The sequence below is a fragment of the Peromyscus maniculatus genome, chromosome 5 (assembly GCF_049852395.1).
Source record: "Peromyscus maniculatus bairdii isolate BWxNUB_F1_BW_parent chromosome 5, HU_Pman_BW_mat_3.1, whole genome shotgun sequence".
Lineage (NCBI taxonomy): Eukaryota > Metazoa > Chordata > Mammalia > Rodentia > Cricetidae > Peromyscus > Peromyscus maniculatus.
In genome coordinates, this window is record NC_134856.1 from 134870346 (window position 1) to 134885754 (window position 15409).

Consider the following 15409-nt stretch of genomic DNA (forward strand, 5'->3'; position numbering starts at 1 on the left):
AAGAATGATTAAAGAAACTGTTTCTCTATAATCCTTCATTAATCTACACACACACACACACACACACACACACACACACACACACACACACACACTGTCTCCAGGTAAATCTGGATATTTATAACTTGTGACTGTAATTGCTATGAATTTTTTTTTCCTGAGACAAGGTTTCTCTGTGCAGCCCTGGCTGTCCTGGAACTCACTCTGTAGACCAAGCTGACCTCAGAGTCACAGAGATCAGCCCGCTTCTGCCTCCCGAGTGCTGGAATTAAAGGCCTGCACCACCACACTCGGTACAATGAATTCCTTAAAAGGAAATACGAGAAAACACAGACTACAAACACCTTTTGATTAGAAAGAAGATTCAAAGCTTCCCACACCTGTAACAGAATCTGTAGCCAAAGCAGCAAACAGGCTCAAAATCACACTTTAAAGCTCTGGCTTATGCAGGACAACATTGATGTTGCCGCCTCTGCCACAGGCATGGTGGAATTACAGCAGATGCTGAACATACTCACTCCAAGCCTCTCCTGGCTTCCTCCTCTGTTCTTTAGGGGATAGAGTTTCAAAGCACATTTCCCAGATTCCTTTGCAGTAGAGCTACAGCTGAGTGACTAGTTCTAGCTTGTCTTATCCATCACTAACTGGCATATGACCCTGAGCAGTACAATGTGAAGTTATTAGCAGAGGCAGGCTCGCCTGGTCACCTGCGTAGCTGCCACACCAGCTGTGTGGTACTCGGTGATAAACTGCTGCACTGTGTCCATTAGGGTCAGCCTTGATACCACTGCCTGTTTCTCTCAACTGTGCATACGTGATTCTTAATCATTATGCAGGTGTGCAAAATACTTAGATCCTTTAGCAAACTCCGTGGTATCGAGCCTGAGAGAAGAGTCTGCTGTTGCAATGAAAACTGCAGGATGGCATTGCTGGAGCACACTGAACAAAACTAATGGATCCGTGCGTCCAAAATAAATGGCAGATGACTAGGACCCTTCCGTATGGCCCTTCACATTCTAGCCTCTGCAGCATGGTAACACAAGGTGGGGCTTCCAGCAGTCACAATGCAGGTCCCTGTCCACACCTCTTCTCCCAATTCATCCTTTGACCCTCAGTTAATCTGTCCCCTATTCCCAGAATCCTCCCCAGTACATACCCAGGATGGACTAGTTCCTTCCTCTAGGCCTGTCTTCTGCTGAGATCACTTGCTTCTAGCCTTTTGATCTCTTCCTCCTTCAGTCTGAATATCTTGATTTGGGGACTGTGTCTAACTCACCCCAATGTTACCAACACCCTAAACTCAGTCTCACCTAAGATAAACATCTGAGAACATCATGATTGGCGTGGGACACTAGGAAACTGGAAGTCTGGGGTTTGAGGTACAGGCCAGGCTGCATTCCAGCTACAAGCAAACCTATTTTCATCTTTTTTTTTTTTTTTTTTTTTTTTTTTTTGGTTTTTCGAAACAGGGTTTCTCTGTGTAGCTTTGCGCCTTTCCTGGAACTCGCTTTGGAGACTGGGCTGGCCTCGAACTCACAGAAATCCACCTGCCTCTGCCTCCCGAGTGCTGGGATTAAAGGCGTGTGCCACCATCACCCGGCTTCATCATTTTTTTTTATTACTCTTTCAAAATAAGGTTTATCAGGATGCATATTTTATACAGCAAAGCTCTATGCGCATGGCATGAATTACTGCCCAGAGTCACAAGCCTGGTGTGTGACAACTTTGGGCTATCTCGCCATAATAATAACTTAGTTGCCAACATTCAAAACATTAGAAAACTTTGCATTGTAAATCCTGATTTATGGATTCTGTAGGAGCAAATCAGAAAAGATGACCACACAAATCCCTTATTCCCTTGGTAACACCGTGTACACCCAGTCCTCGGGTGGTGGGAGTGCCATCTTCACTTGGCCCAGAACCATGTCCTCTGTGGACTGTGCACACCCAGTCCTCGGGTGGTGGGAGTGCCATCTTCACTTGGCCCAGAACCATGTCCTCTGTGGCTCTTATTATCATGACCCTGCTCAGCCTCTGAGCCTTGACCTCCCATCTGTGATATTGATTAACTTTGTGTGTGTTAGTTAGTATGGGATCTAGCTGTGCTGCTAAGGACACTTAACACAGTGAGGCAGACCTGTTTACTTTCACTACATGTAGACTAACCTTCTAAGAAAGTTAAATTGTTTTAATATAATGCATATAAAAATTCCTTATAAACAACATTTTTGCTTATTATTGATCTAACTTCATTTAAATCTTTCTTACAAGATTTACCTTTTTTGCCAAGTTCTTTTATTTTTTTAGATTTATTTATTTATTTATTATTTTATGTATATGAGTACTCTATCTGAAAGTATGACTTAATGCCAGAAGAGAGCATTAGATCCCATTATAGATGGTTGTGAGCCACCATGTGGTTGCTGGGAATTGAACTCTGGAAGAGCAGCCAGTGCTCTTAACAGCTGAGCTATCTTTCCAGTGCATAAGATTTACTCGTATGAGATATATATAGATATAAATATAGAGATAGATAGATAGATAGATAGATAGATAGATAGATAGATAGATGATATAGATAGCTATCAGATAAATTATGGGTATAATTTATAAACATAAACATCATATATTTCTTTAAAAAAGCATCTCAAAACCATAAAAATCAAGTAACATTTCTATTGAGTTTTATCATGTTGCGTCTGTCAGATTCTTGATTATATAGAGCATATTGTAGTATTATTAAGTCTGATAACCAATGGACATAGAGACTCTAAATCTAATAATTTTGTTAGATTTTTATGAAAAATACTGTTTCTATCTCAATAATTTCATAGTATATATGCATAACTGTGGTGGTATTGTGTTCCCCAAAATATTGTGCACCCTAATAAACTTATGTGGGGTCAGAGACAGATACAAAGACTAGAAAGTGGTGGTACTCACACCTTTAATCCTAGCATTCCAGAGGCAGAAATCCCTCTGGATCTCTGTGAGTTCAAGGTCACATTGGAAACAGCCAGGCATGGTTACACACGCCTTTAATCCCAAGAAGTGAGCCTTTAATCCCAGGGAGTTTTGGCAAAAACAGAAAGATATATAAGGCGTGAAGACCAGAAACTAGAAGCTTTTAGCTGGTTAAAGTTTCAGGCTTTCGAGCAGCAGCAGTTCAGCTGAGACCCATTCTGGATGAGGACTCAGAGGCTTCCAGTCTGAGGAAACAGGATCAGCTGAGGAACTGTCAAGGTGAGGTATCTGTGGTTCGTTCTGCTTCTCTGACCTTCCAGCATTCACTCCAATAACTGGCCTCAGGTTTGATTTTATTAATAAGACTCTTTAAGATTCCTGCTACATATAACAATTTATATCTTAAAATATCTAACCTCATAACAACATTTATAACAAAATGCATAATCTATTAGCACTGGATTAACACAAGTGACAACTTTATCATTCCTAGAGCAAAAATAGCCCATCCTACCATCGACAAAATGCACAAATATTTCCTGTGGAGAAAAGCCCAGAAGCAGTGTAAAGCCACTTCTACAAATAGACCAGTTCTTCAGCTTTTTTACCTTGGTGAGGGTCATGTTATAATTAGAGGAAATTGCTCATCACAGTACATGCCCAGCTCATGGTGGGCATCCAGTTACTGCCAGTCTCCTATCTGTAAGGCTCTGCTGAATTGCGGGACCTAGAACCTTTAGGCGTCTCCATCACTTGAGGGAAAACAACCAATCAATGACGCAAACACAGAATCAGATGGAATTCTCTACAGCTCTTCACATGAGGACAGGCTCCTTCCCCCCAAGGTCACCTGTACAGTTCCTGTCGCCTCTCCCTTTTTACCTGCTGACATTTGCTACCTTCTAATATGCAGATAGCCCTGCCTGCCAACTCATTGAAAAAACAATACACTCAGACATAGGTTTTTGGAAATGGTAATGAAGTGGAAAACAAAACACACCCAACCTCCTGCTACCTCAACAAGTTCAAGGCTGGATGTGAACATATTTATTATATGATTGTTTTAGGGCAAATCAGTCATCCTGTCTTTCTTCAAACTGACCAGTCATCATCAAACAGGGTTCGCTCTCTCTCTCTCTCTCTCTCTCTCTCTCTCTCCCTGTCCCCTGCCCCCCCACCTCTCTCCCTCTCTCCTTCCCTTCATCCATCATGTGGCACCTCATTTATTTCCGTGTCTATAATCTGTCTTCACTTCCAAGCCTAAGAGCTGCTTGAAGACACAGGGGCTTAAACCTGCTCTATCCAAGGCAGATTCTCCAGCACTCAGAAGAAACATCTTGGGAAATGGTGAAAAATAATGTTGAACTCTAACTGTAAGAAAAGAAAGAAGAGCATAAAACATAGGTGTGTGCCTAACATCCAATTTCACAAGCATATGTTTAATCCAACGGATGTCCTGTTTGACAATAGGGATATAAAACTGAAAAAAGAAACTAAACCTCTTGTTTTAAGGAGATTTTACAGATTTCAACTATAGTTTACCAGTAGAGCACTTGCCTACCATGTTCTGTTAATCTCAGTACTTTAAAGTCTTTAACACAAAAACTTTGACTAATCCTTACTCCCTCGAGCTGGGTGCCCTGCTGATCTTCAAGGTCCATGACTTTGGTAATCTTCACACTAGGCCCTGAAGTCAGATACACACTTTAACTCACCCCTGGGCTATAAACACCAAGGCATGGAGAGGCTCTGGCACCAATGTGTCTGGATCTCATTGATATCAAAGCAGAGGTGGACTCAGGGCCAAGATGGTCTGTCTGCAAGGCACTTTAGTTACTTAGTCACTAAATAATTAAAAAAAAAAAAAAAAAAAAAAAACACCCTGACAAAAGCACCTTAAAGGAGAAAGGGTTTATTCTGGATTAATGTTCCAGAGGGAGACAGTCCATCACGGCAAGGAAGGCATGGTAGCAAAAGCCTGACTGGTCACATTGTATCCACACTCAGGAAATAGAATAGGAAATAAAACCATGAGGCTGGTCCCCAGTAACTCACTTCCTCCAGCAAGGCGCTACCTCCTTAAATTTGCATAACCTTCCAAAACAGTGCCACCTTCTGGAGACCAAGCATTCAAACGTGAACCTATCTAAAGGAGAGATTGCACATTCCAGCCACAACAGGCACCATTCAGACTGTCTAGAGGTGATATTCAGACAGAGTGAACAGAAGTTTGAAGGGTAAAAAAGGAAATATTGGAAGGAAGTGTAATAATAATAATAATAATAAGAAGAAGAAGAAGAAGAAGAAGATTACCATTCTCAGAGCTAGGGATAAGGCTTAGCTATTAAGAATGTGTACTGTTCTTGAAGAGGACCTGAATTTGGTTCCCAGTACCTATGCTGAGCAGCTCACAACTGTGTGGTGGTATTGTGTTCCTCAACATATTGTGAACACTAATAAACTTATCTGGGGTCAGAAAACAGAACAGCCACTAGATATAGAGGCCAGAAATTGGTGGCATACAAACCTTTAATCCTAGCATTCTGAAGGCATAGATCCATCTGGATCTCTGTGAGTTCAAAGCCACACTGGAAACAGCCAGGGAGGGTGCCACATGCCTTTAATCCCAGGAAGTGATGGCAGAAAGGTATATAAGGCATGAGGACCAGGAACTAGCTGGTTAAGCTTTTAGGCTTTTAGCAGTAGTTCAGCTGAGATTCATTCCAGATGAGGACTCAGAGGCTTCTGTTAGGATCCTGCCCTCACTCTGGCACATGCACAGCTCGGGGTCTTGAAGCTTACTCTTACGTCATCATCGGAGGCTGGCAACTACATACCCGCCTTAAAAAGTCGGACGCGGATCCCCCCCCCTCTTTTTCTGTTCCTTCTCTGCTCCCAGCTCTCTGCTCTGCTGCTGCCATCTTTCTTTCTCTCCAGGCCTGGCTCTCCTCCCTTCTATCCCCTACTTCTTTCTAATAAAGCTTTGGTAGCCGTGGTGTGGCCCATGACTTTTCCGCCAGTAACCAGCGCCACCACCAGCGCCGTTTATCATAACCATCAGCTTCCAGTTTGAGGAAACAGGAAAGGCTGAGAGCTGTCAAGGTGAAGTTAGCTGTGGCCTGCTGTTCTATGTCTCTGATCTTTCAGTGTTCACCCCAATACCTGGCTCTGGGTTTGTTTTTATTAATAAGACCTTCTAACAATTCCTGTTACACAACTGCCTTTGATTCCAGCTCCAGGAAATCTGACACTTTCTTCTGACCTCTGTAAGCACTTGCATTCACATGGTGCACATAAATTTGTGCAGGCACACACACATGCATGTAAATTTTAAACTAATTAACTAATTTTTTAAGTACAGCCCTTACCTTATAGGAAATAAAAGGTAGTTCATTTTTGAGCTGAATACAAGTGACCACGGTCCAGAACCACAGACTCGATTTGCCCCAAATAACATGTTGCAATGTGGAAACTGTATCAAGATTTTCTGACAATTATAGAACAAAAGCCACAAATCACAGCATTTTTCAAACACATTGATGGAAACATCAGTTAGATGTTCACAGCAGTAGGGAAGTCTCTGCCATAGTCCTCAGCTACCATCTGAGCATTTTTAATCTTTGCATTCTGAAATGTTTTACTTGCTATGGCAAAGGAGTGGCTATTTATTGATGGGACTAAAGTTAATTGGGGTATCGCTTCTCGGCCTTTTGGCTAAGATCAAGTGTAAAGTTAATTGGGGTCTGTTCCTGCAACATGCCAACTCTGTGCAATTATAAACTTCTAACCAGCCAGCTGGCTTTGTGTGGAATCTTTAACACAGATATGGCTTCAGTTTACAGAAAGATGCTAAACTTTTTTCTGGAATTTCAGTTTATAGAAAGATACTAAAATTCTAACAGAGATTCTGGGACGTCCTACTGAAAGTGCACATGTGCTTTTCCCATACTTATCAAGTGCAAGTGTGCTGACTGGTTTTGTCAGCTTGATACACGCAACAGTCAACAGAGAGAAGGAAGCCTCAACTGAGAAAATGCCTCCATAAAACTGGGCTTTAGGAAAGCTTGTAGGGCATTTTAATTAGTGACTGATATGGGAGGGTCCCACCTATTGTGGGACCGCTCCAGTCACTGTGGGTGGGGTCATTCCTGGGCTAGTGGTTCTGTGTTCTACAAGAAAATAGGTTGAGCAAGTCATGAGGAGCAAGCCGGTAAGCAGCACTCCTCATGGCCTCTGTATCAGCTTCTGCTTCCAGGTCCCTGCCCTGCTTGAATTCCTGTCATGCTTGCCTTCAATGATGAACAGTGATACAGAAGTATAAGCCAAATTAACCCTTTCCTCGCCAAGTTGTTTTTGGTCATGGTGTTTCATCACGGCAATAGTAACCCTAACTAGAACATCAAAGTTATATGATGATATATTTCTTTTATTATCAAAAGTATCTTGGGCTATGTAATCAGAATTGAAAGTGTTCGTGAAAGGTTTCATTCATGAAAGGCACGGAGCTGATTCTCGGTGAGTGACCACGCCCTAAAACCTTGACACTGCACTCCATCCGGCAGCGTCTTTGCTCACATCACTAAACTTCATAATGCTCAGGAATGTGCTCCCACTTTTGCTGACTTCATCATTGTTTGTTCAAGCTGTGCCCTGAATGGCTTAAAGTCCATTCAAATGCAAAGTTTTCACAGTGCTCAGCAGGGCTGGAGAGCAAAACTCCCCACGCATTCTGCATTCTGTTTCAGCACCAAGCAGAGGCAGCTTAGTCAGTCCCTCAAAAGCTGTTTCAGGAGAAAACAAAACAAACAACAAAACCCACCTATTTAAAACAATGCTGAAAACACACGGGCACACCCACTTTCTCTTTTAATGCCTCCTCTCATTTCTTCCTCCTTTGCCCACCTATGTTTTCTACTTTTTCAAACTCAGTTCTATTCACCTCAGATTTTGCCAAGAATCCCCAGCCAACCAGGGCTGGAAATACAACTCAGAAGACATACATGGGGTGGGAGAGGGACAGATTTCTTGTCCCTGTAACTAGAAGCCCTGTAACAAGAAATCTGTCCTTGTCCCTGTAACCAGAAGCCAAGGGATAGACCTAGCTTCAGGATTGGCTAGGCCCAAGGTTTGACACGCCCTCCGAGCTCTCTCATCTTTCAGCTTGCTCACTTCTAACTGGCAAAAGCGGGTAGCTTGTCTCCCTTGATTCAAATGCTCTTAGCTTAGCACCCTCAGTCTATGCTCATGTGTGGCAGAGGGACTGGAGAAGATTGATGTCTCTGTCCCAGTGTTTAATACAAATTCAGGCCAGGAGTCTGTTTGACCCAATGTGAGTCATGTACCTGCAACTGAGGCAGATCTGAAAGGAGAAAGCCCCAGAAGTGATCATCTGACCAGATCAAATAGAAGGAGGGAGAGGGTCTATTCCCAGAAGAATCGGGGTCCTGAAAAGGCAAAGACCTATATGACAGGATTTGGGGGACCCCCAGTTCTTCACCTGCACACTGTTGCTTGGCAGGGATGTGATCTTTTGCTCCTGAACAGGTAAATGATCATTTTGTTGCTTACTTGGACCCACAGACTGCAGCAGAATTCGAGTGTGCAGGCCTAAACCTTGGCCTCTGCTGTCTTCCCTTCCATCTGGGCCTTTGCTATGCAAATGTGCCCAGGACTGCACATGCAAGAAAAGAAACTCAAACAGAGCAAAGTCAGTCAGTTGCTCTAGCTAAGGCCTCAGATGCAGAGATGAGCAAAGTCACTGGTCATCTAGAGGTCTATGAGTAAGCTAGCAGAAAGTAGCTTGAAGAAGCAGAAAAGCACAGCTAACCACAGACTTAGGAATAGAACACTCTGTTACTGTTGTACAGCCTGGAGTTTGGGAGTTATGGTATGTGGTTACTGTAGCAACAGAAAACTGATGGAGTTGTATCCACTATGCCTTCTGCTCTGCAGCCAGCCTGGTGGCCCCTATCTGGCTTACACAGCACTTAGTTACAGATACTGTTGCAAAGATGTCAGGTTAGAAATTCTACTGTTGCAAGTGTTACACTGGATTAATACCATTTATCTTAAATACTTACTCACAATCTCTTTTAGCCCACTAGCTCTTTGTAAGGTTCTTTTGTGCTTTGTTGGATGTCTTAGTTAGGGTTATTATTGCTATGATGAAACATGTTGACCAAAGCAACTTGGGGAGGAGAGTGTTTATTTGGCTTACACTTCCATATTACTATTCATCATCAAAGGAAGTCAGGACAGGAACTCAAACAAGGCAGGAACCTGGAGGCAGGAGCTGATGCAGAGGAGGAGTGCAGCTTATTGGCTTACTCCTCACGGCAAGCTCATCTTGCTTTCTTAGAGAACACAGGACCACCAGGCCAGGGTGATACCACCCACAATGGGTGGGGGTGGGGCCCTCCCACATCAATCCCTAATTAAGAACGTGTCCCACAGGCTTGTCTACAGCCTGATCTTATAGAGTATTTTCTCAATTCCTTCCTCTTTGATGCCTGTAGCTTGTGTCAACATAAAACTGGTCAGGACACTGGGTCCTCCTTTTCCTTCTGAATCCTTTTTTAGGCCATCTTCCAATCAGATTAAGAATAGACAGGACCTCTGAGAATAATGAACACCATTCAAAAATGTCTGTAAAATATTGCTCAGAGTTTTATTTTCCATGTTTGGTTTATGAATTTACCTGCAATTGAGTTAGTTTCATGTTGTCCAAGGCAGGAATTTCATTGATCACAGTATGTTGAGTAAATACCTAACCTTGCCCTCCTGCCTTGTGATACAGTATATTCAGGAACCACATCTTATGGTGGGGGCTTAGTGGGCAGAATTCACATAAGCCAGTCCTAAGTAGGAAGGGACATGTTTATGAGTATAGTACAATGGGCCAATGCATTAACAGACAAACTGTCTTCTTGACTTAGACCAGGTTTTCACGTGGGAACTGTCTTGGTTTCTTTTTCCGTTGCTGTGATTAACATTCTGACAAAAGCAACCCAGGGGAGAAAGGATTTATTTTAGGACACAGTTCAAAAGCACAGTCCATCATGCTGGGGAAGTCAAGGTGATAAGGGCTTGAAGCAATGGGTCAGTAGGCTTCAAAGCAGCAGCTCTTTCATACTCACAGGTAGCTAATTTGATCGGTGGACTTGATCACATCATCCCCCTCCCTGGTGCGCTTGGTCACATCATCCCTCTTCACACTCAGAAGGAACACTGCTTTTCAGTGTTATTAGGGGCTTCTTGGACCAGCGCACCCTAGAAGCTCCTGATAGGAGTGTGATCCCTTTCCCATCTCTCCACGGTGACCTTCTTTCCACTGGGTCTGGCATGTCTGTTTGGCTGAATGGAGGAGCTCCTTGTTGATCCTGGTACGAACACTTCCCCCCTTCTTTACCATTGCTCTGAGCCAAACTTTGTAACTATAGGACAATCTACTTCTTCAAAGTGTTTTGGCTCTTTCAGGCTCTTTATTTTCTCATATACATTTTACAGTCACCTTGCTGGGTGAGGGGGGGGGGGCGGTTTCTACGAATGTAATTCGTCATTTGCCAGATTGTGCTGGCCTTCAAAGTGCGTCCAGGATTCAGTCCATTCCTCCACCTAATCCAAGCTGGTCTGCCACCAACATTTCCTCCTGGCTAAGCTCAGCAGCCTCCGGAAAAAGGCCTCTGGTCTGCACTTCCCCTATGGTCGGGTCTCAGTCCAGCAGCCAATGACTCTTTTGAAGATTTAAATGAGGTGGTGGCACTTGTATCATCTAAGTTTCCTTATAGTTGTGCCAAACGTGACATTTTAAGAAACACTAGCCCAAATGAATGAAGGAGCGGGTTTCTGGATGATGAAAGCTCGTCTCTTAAGGGAAACAAAACTGAACTACAGTGGTATTGACCTGGGCTGCCCACCGCGGCGAGGATGAACTTGGGCGTTCCTAGTGGGGCCAGAAGCAGAAGCGCGGGCACGAGGGGCGTGCACAGAGCGCGGAGCTCAGCAGCAGGAGCAGCGAGTGACGCCGAGGCAGAGGCAGGAGCCTCTGGGCGGGGCCGCGCGTCGTGAGCGCGCCTCAGGGCCGCGCTCCTGGGGGCGGCGCGCGGGACCGTGGCGCTTCCGGCAGCGGGAGGCGGCGCCGAGCGGGACCGAGCGGTTCGGGTAGCGGCCGGGGAGGCGGTGAGTGGCGGGGGGCTGCGGGGCGCGCGGGCTGGCTCGATCTCGGGTTCTGCGGGGGATGCAGCGGGGTGTGCTGCGCGCGCTGGGGAATACCTGGGGCGGGTGCCTACTCCCGGGGACCTCGTGGGTCCTCAGCTCCCGCCCGTGGCTAGGGAAGACCCCGCGTGGAGCTGGTCTCGCTTCCCCTCAATGGGAGGGCACATTACGCATCCTGCCACGCGTCCCTAGCCACCGCGTGACGAAACTTGCTGGGTGCAGGCGGCCAAGATGGCTGCCGGGGGACGGTCTCCACGAGGATGGGCGTGCGCGCAATTGCCAGGTGACCTGGTGGCTCCTAGAAGCTGGGACCCGGAGGTCGGCGAGGAGAGACCACCTGGTGGCCACCCTCCAATTCATAGTCTCTTCAGGGGACCGAAGTGCCCCAGGTAGATCCGTGGGACCTGCTTGCACCCTCAGCTCCCACATCGTGTTACAGAGCATCACAGGTCCAACAGCCCCAGAATGACAATGACCACACTAAGGTCTGTGCCTGATGGATTAGATCTCTGACTTTTGTGTTCGTCCAATGCTTCCAAGTCTTTGGTATTCTCTCCATAATCCAGATTTGAAAATTGAGGCTCAGAAGTTGAGTAACTTGTCTAAAGTGTCACAGCTGGCCAGGGAGGAAGCAAGGCAATCCGAGTGTATATATACATTGTTTCCACCAGTATGCTCTCAGTGAAGATTTGTTGAGCGATCTCATGGAAAAACCTAGCTCCGCTGGACTTCAGAGTTTGGGCACTTACCCAGGACTCCTTACAGTTTTCTCACACTCCTGATCCCTCCTCTGCTGCACCTACTGTGAATACTTCTAAGGAGTGGGTCTCAACCTGTGGGTCGCACATGAAACTGCATATCAGCTATTTACATTATGATTCGTAACAGTAGCAAAATTAGTTATGAAGTAGCAACAAAATAATTTTATGGTGGGGAGGGGGGTCACCGTAACATGAGGAACTGTATTAAAGGGTCACATCAGTAGGAAGGTTGAAAACTTCTGCCTAGATTTTTCTCCCTGTCCATTTTCCAGGCAGAGGTGGGAGGAGGGGGCAGGCACACAGGTAAACAAGGGGATTTTGTGACTCTTAAACTGTTGGACTCCGGCTTGCTGGGTGGATAGGAAGTCCCGGGACCTCAGGCACCCCTTTCTCCCCTTCAGGACTACAGTTGCCCCATTCGCAGAAATGACGGTGTTTGGGAAGAGTTTGTCAGTTCCCACCCAGCTCTGATAAGGAATTGCTTCATCTGTGTATTCAAGGGTTAGGTGTGGGGTGCAGCCAAAGGTCTGCAAAATGCACAGAGTAGATTTAGTTTTCTGTAAAAGTTTGGTGAAAACTCCCAGAATATGCAACAAAAGCTATTTGCTAAGAGGGAACATCCCCTTGCCCCTCCTAATTTCCTGCAAAGAAAGCTGTGAAGACAGGCAGGCCATAATGACTGTGTGTGTGTGTGTGTGTGTGTGTGTGTGTGTGTGTGTGTGTGTGTGTGTGTGTGTGTGTGTGTGTACATGTGTGTGTACTGCATGTGTATAAGTGCTCTCAGATGCCAGAAGAGAGCATTAGATCCCCTGGAATTGGAGTTGCCCACCTTTGCAAGCTGCCAGATGTGGATGATAGGAACCAAACCCAGGTCCTCTGAAAGAGTAGCAAGTGTTCTTGATGGCTTGGCCATCTCTTCAGCCCCCTCCTTGATACTGTTGCTTTCTGATGCCTGAGAATGAAACAAAGTATCTATCACTGCAGAAATGGTAGCGTTAGCAAGGTGCCTTTGGCTGTGGGTAAGGCCAATATATGGTTTGGAGTTCAAGGTAAGAAGTCTATACTAGTCTCTTTTGTTCCTTTTTTTCTTTTTTCTTTTTTAGCTATTCATTAGAAAGTAAAAATTTATTCTTAAGAATCTTATCAATGTGTGAAGTTTATATATCACTTATTGAGTGTGTATGGGTGTGTGCCCAGATACTTCATCTGTACAAAGTTCAAGCTTATTATTAGTTGATACTATTAATTTGTAACATCATTTCGTAGACTTTGGTATATATAGTCTGTAAGTTGACTCTTCCCCCATAGGGCTGAGGACCAAATCAAGGGCCTTGTGCTTGTTGAGCACTGAGTCAATTCACTCCCAACCCCAAACTGATTCTTTTTGAGTGGGAAATCATTTGACTGAATATGTCCAAAATATTCTGTTAATGGTTGGGTAGTGTTTTATCATTTTTGCAGGGTGCGACCATCTCAGGTAGAAATCAGTAGATTTTTTTTTTTTTTTTAATTAGATATGGTTTCACCCTCTTCTGGGTGACTCCTTAAACAGCTCAGGCTCAGAGTTGATCTTGAGGCCTGGAACATGGACAAGGCTGTCTTGTCACCAGAGTGCTAGAAGACAGAGCTGCATGGGGGGTCGGGCAGAGTGTCAGGGCCCACATCTGCATTCAGCACCATCCTTGGAAGCGAGGGGTTTCCAGCACAAACCCATTACAACTGGACATGCTCTTATTTAAAAATTATTATTATTTGTGTGTGTGTGTGTGGCTGCATGAGATTATATGCAAATTGCAGGCAGTTATGAGCCACCTGATGTGAGTGGGTGTTGAGAATTGAACCTTAGGTCCTCTGGAAGAACAATGAGTGCTCTTAACCATTGAGGCATCTCACCATGCTCTTCAAACTAGTAAATCTTTTCACAAAATATAACTTTCTTATCTGTGGTTTAATCTCTAGAATGACCATGACCATAAGAAAGGACCACTGGGGGCAGGTGACTGGCTAAAAGACAACAGAAATTAGTAAGTAGTTGGCATTGACTTAGCGTGATTGAGTGTCCATTGCAGACACATTACCTCTTAAATCCAAAACTGTGGTAAGGACGGAACTGCCCAGGCTGTCACCTTGAACGTGGGAAGATACCTCAGGAGGCCGTGAGGATTTAGCAGTCCGATGCTGCATGGAAAGCCCAGTGTCTGAACCTGAGGAACCCCCAGAGCGTGGACCACATGGTTCTATTAGACTATTTCACACCTGCCCAGCCCCAAAGAAGCCAAGTGAACAGTAAACCCCGCCTCCATCTCCAGTGCTGGGAACAGAGCCAGAGCAAGTGCTCAGCGGCTGAGCTGTGTCCCCAGCCCTAGACCTTTGCTTAACTTCTCCAAAGAACAGCAGTTTTAACCAACAGCCTGCTTTCCAGTTTAATAATGTGATTACCATTGTTAATCTTTAGCCAGGGGTAAAGGTTTGTCCCCGATTCTCCCAGGAAGTTCATTCCCTATTCATTTTCTATGACATTTCAGAGAACTCTTTTTTAAAACATGTTTTGGCGTGTATCTAAAAGTTTGAAATTTGGTTTCTTTTGATGCAAGTTTCTTTTGCTTAGACACTTGTGAGAATCTTTGGGGAGCTAGAGCAGCCATGCTCCATTCTCCCCCAGCCTCCACCAGGGAGGACAGCAGTTGGGCTCCCCAGCATGGCTCGCTCAGTGATCCCTCCCTACCTTTGGTGCTTTCCATCTGTGAAGTCAGTAGAGCCCTCTACTTGGTGGATCCTACCAACCCTGTGAACGAGACTGGCTGTCCAGTTTCTCCATCAGAAAAATTAGATTTAGGGTGAAAAGTAATTCCCATTTTGTGGGGTTATAGAATTTATACTCCAATGCAGGTCGTGTTCTCTTGGTCCAGTTCCCATTCTGTAAGTTGTCAGGGTTGATTCGATTCTCAAGGTAGATCACAAACTGTCCTCCCTAGGCAGGAAACAGGCTGGAAAAGCAGGCCAGTAACAACAGGTACGAGATAGAGTATCACTGAAATATTTAGACTGCTCTAGCTCAGGCCTAAAGGTCTTCCTTAACTCTTGGTCATTTGGTTTTTATTTATTTATTTATTACCCAACCATGTTTCCCAACTTGCCTGGTCTTAAGATATTCCCAGTGTACCTCTGAGAAACTAGGTTTACCTCAGCTCTGCCCTGTCACATTCTCTGAGATGATGCAGTCCCTGGTCACAGGTCGCTAAGGGAGCAGAGATCCTGGCAGCAGGTAAGTTAGGTTCACATTTGGATTGCTGAGTTAGTGATCTGCTTTCCTGTGCCTGTACAGGAGGTAATGGCTCCAAGGCTTAGATGGGGGCGGGGGGTTGCTTTAGAGTACAGCTTTAGAGTAAGTGACTATTAGCAAATATTAGTACTTACTGGCAGGCAGAAACCCACACTTATAACAATTTTGAAAGTGTTGAATAGCATGT

General features: G+C 44.8%; 1 protein-coding gene across 2 annotated transcripts in view; it reads left to right on the forward strand.

Moving 5' to 3' along the window:
- Positions 1-10986: 10986 nt before the first annotated feature.
- Positions 10987-15409, forward strand: part of Sfxn1 (sideroflexin 1) — a 45026-nt gene continuing 40603 nt past the window's right edge. For both annotated transcript variants that reach the window (XM_015995753.3, XM_076573348.1), the window contains exon 1: positions 10987-11142. The gene's annotated coding sequence lies outside the window, so the exon portion shown is untranslated. The remainder of the gene's footprint in view (positions 11143-15409) is intronic.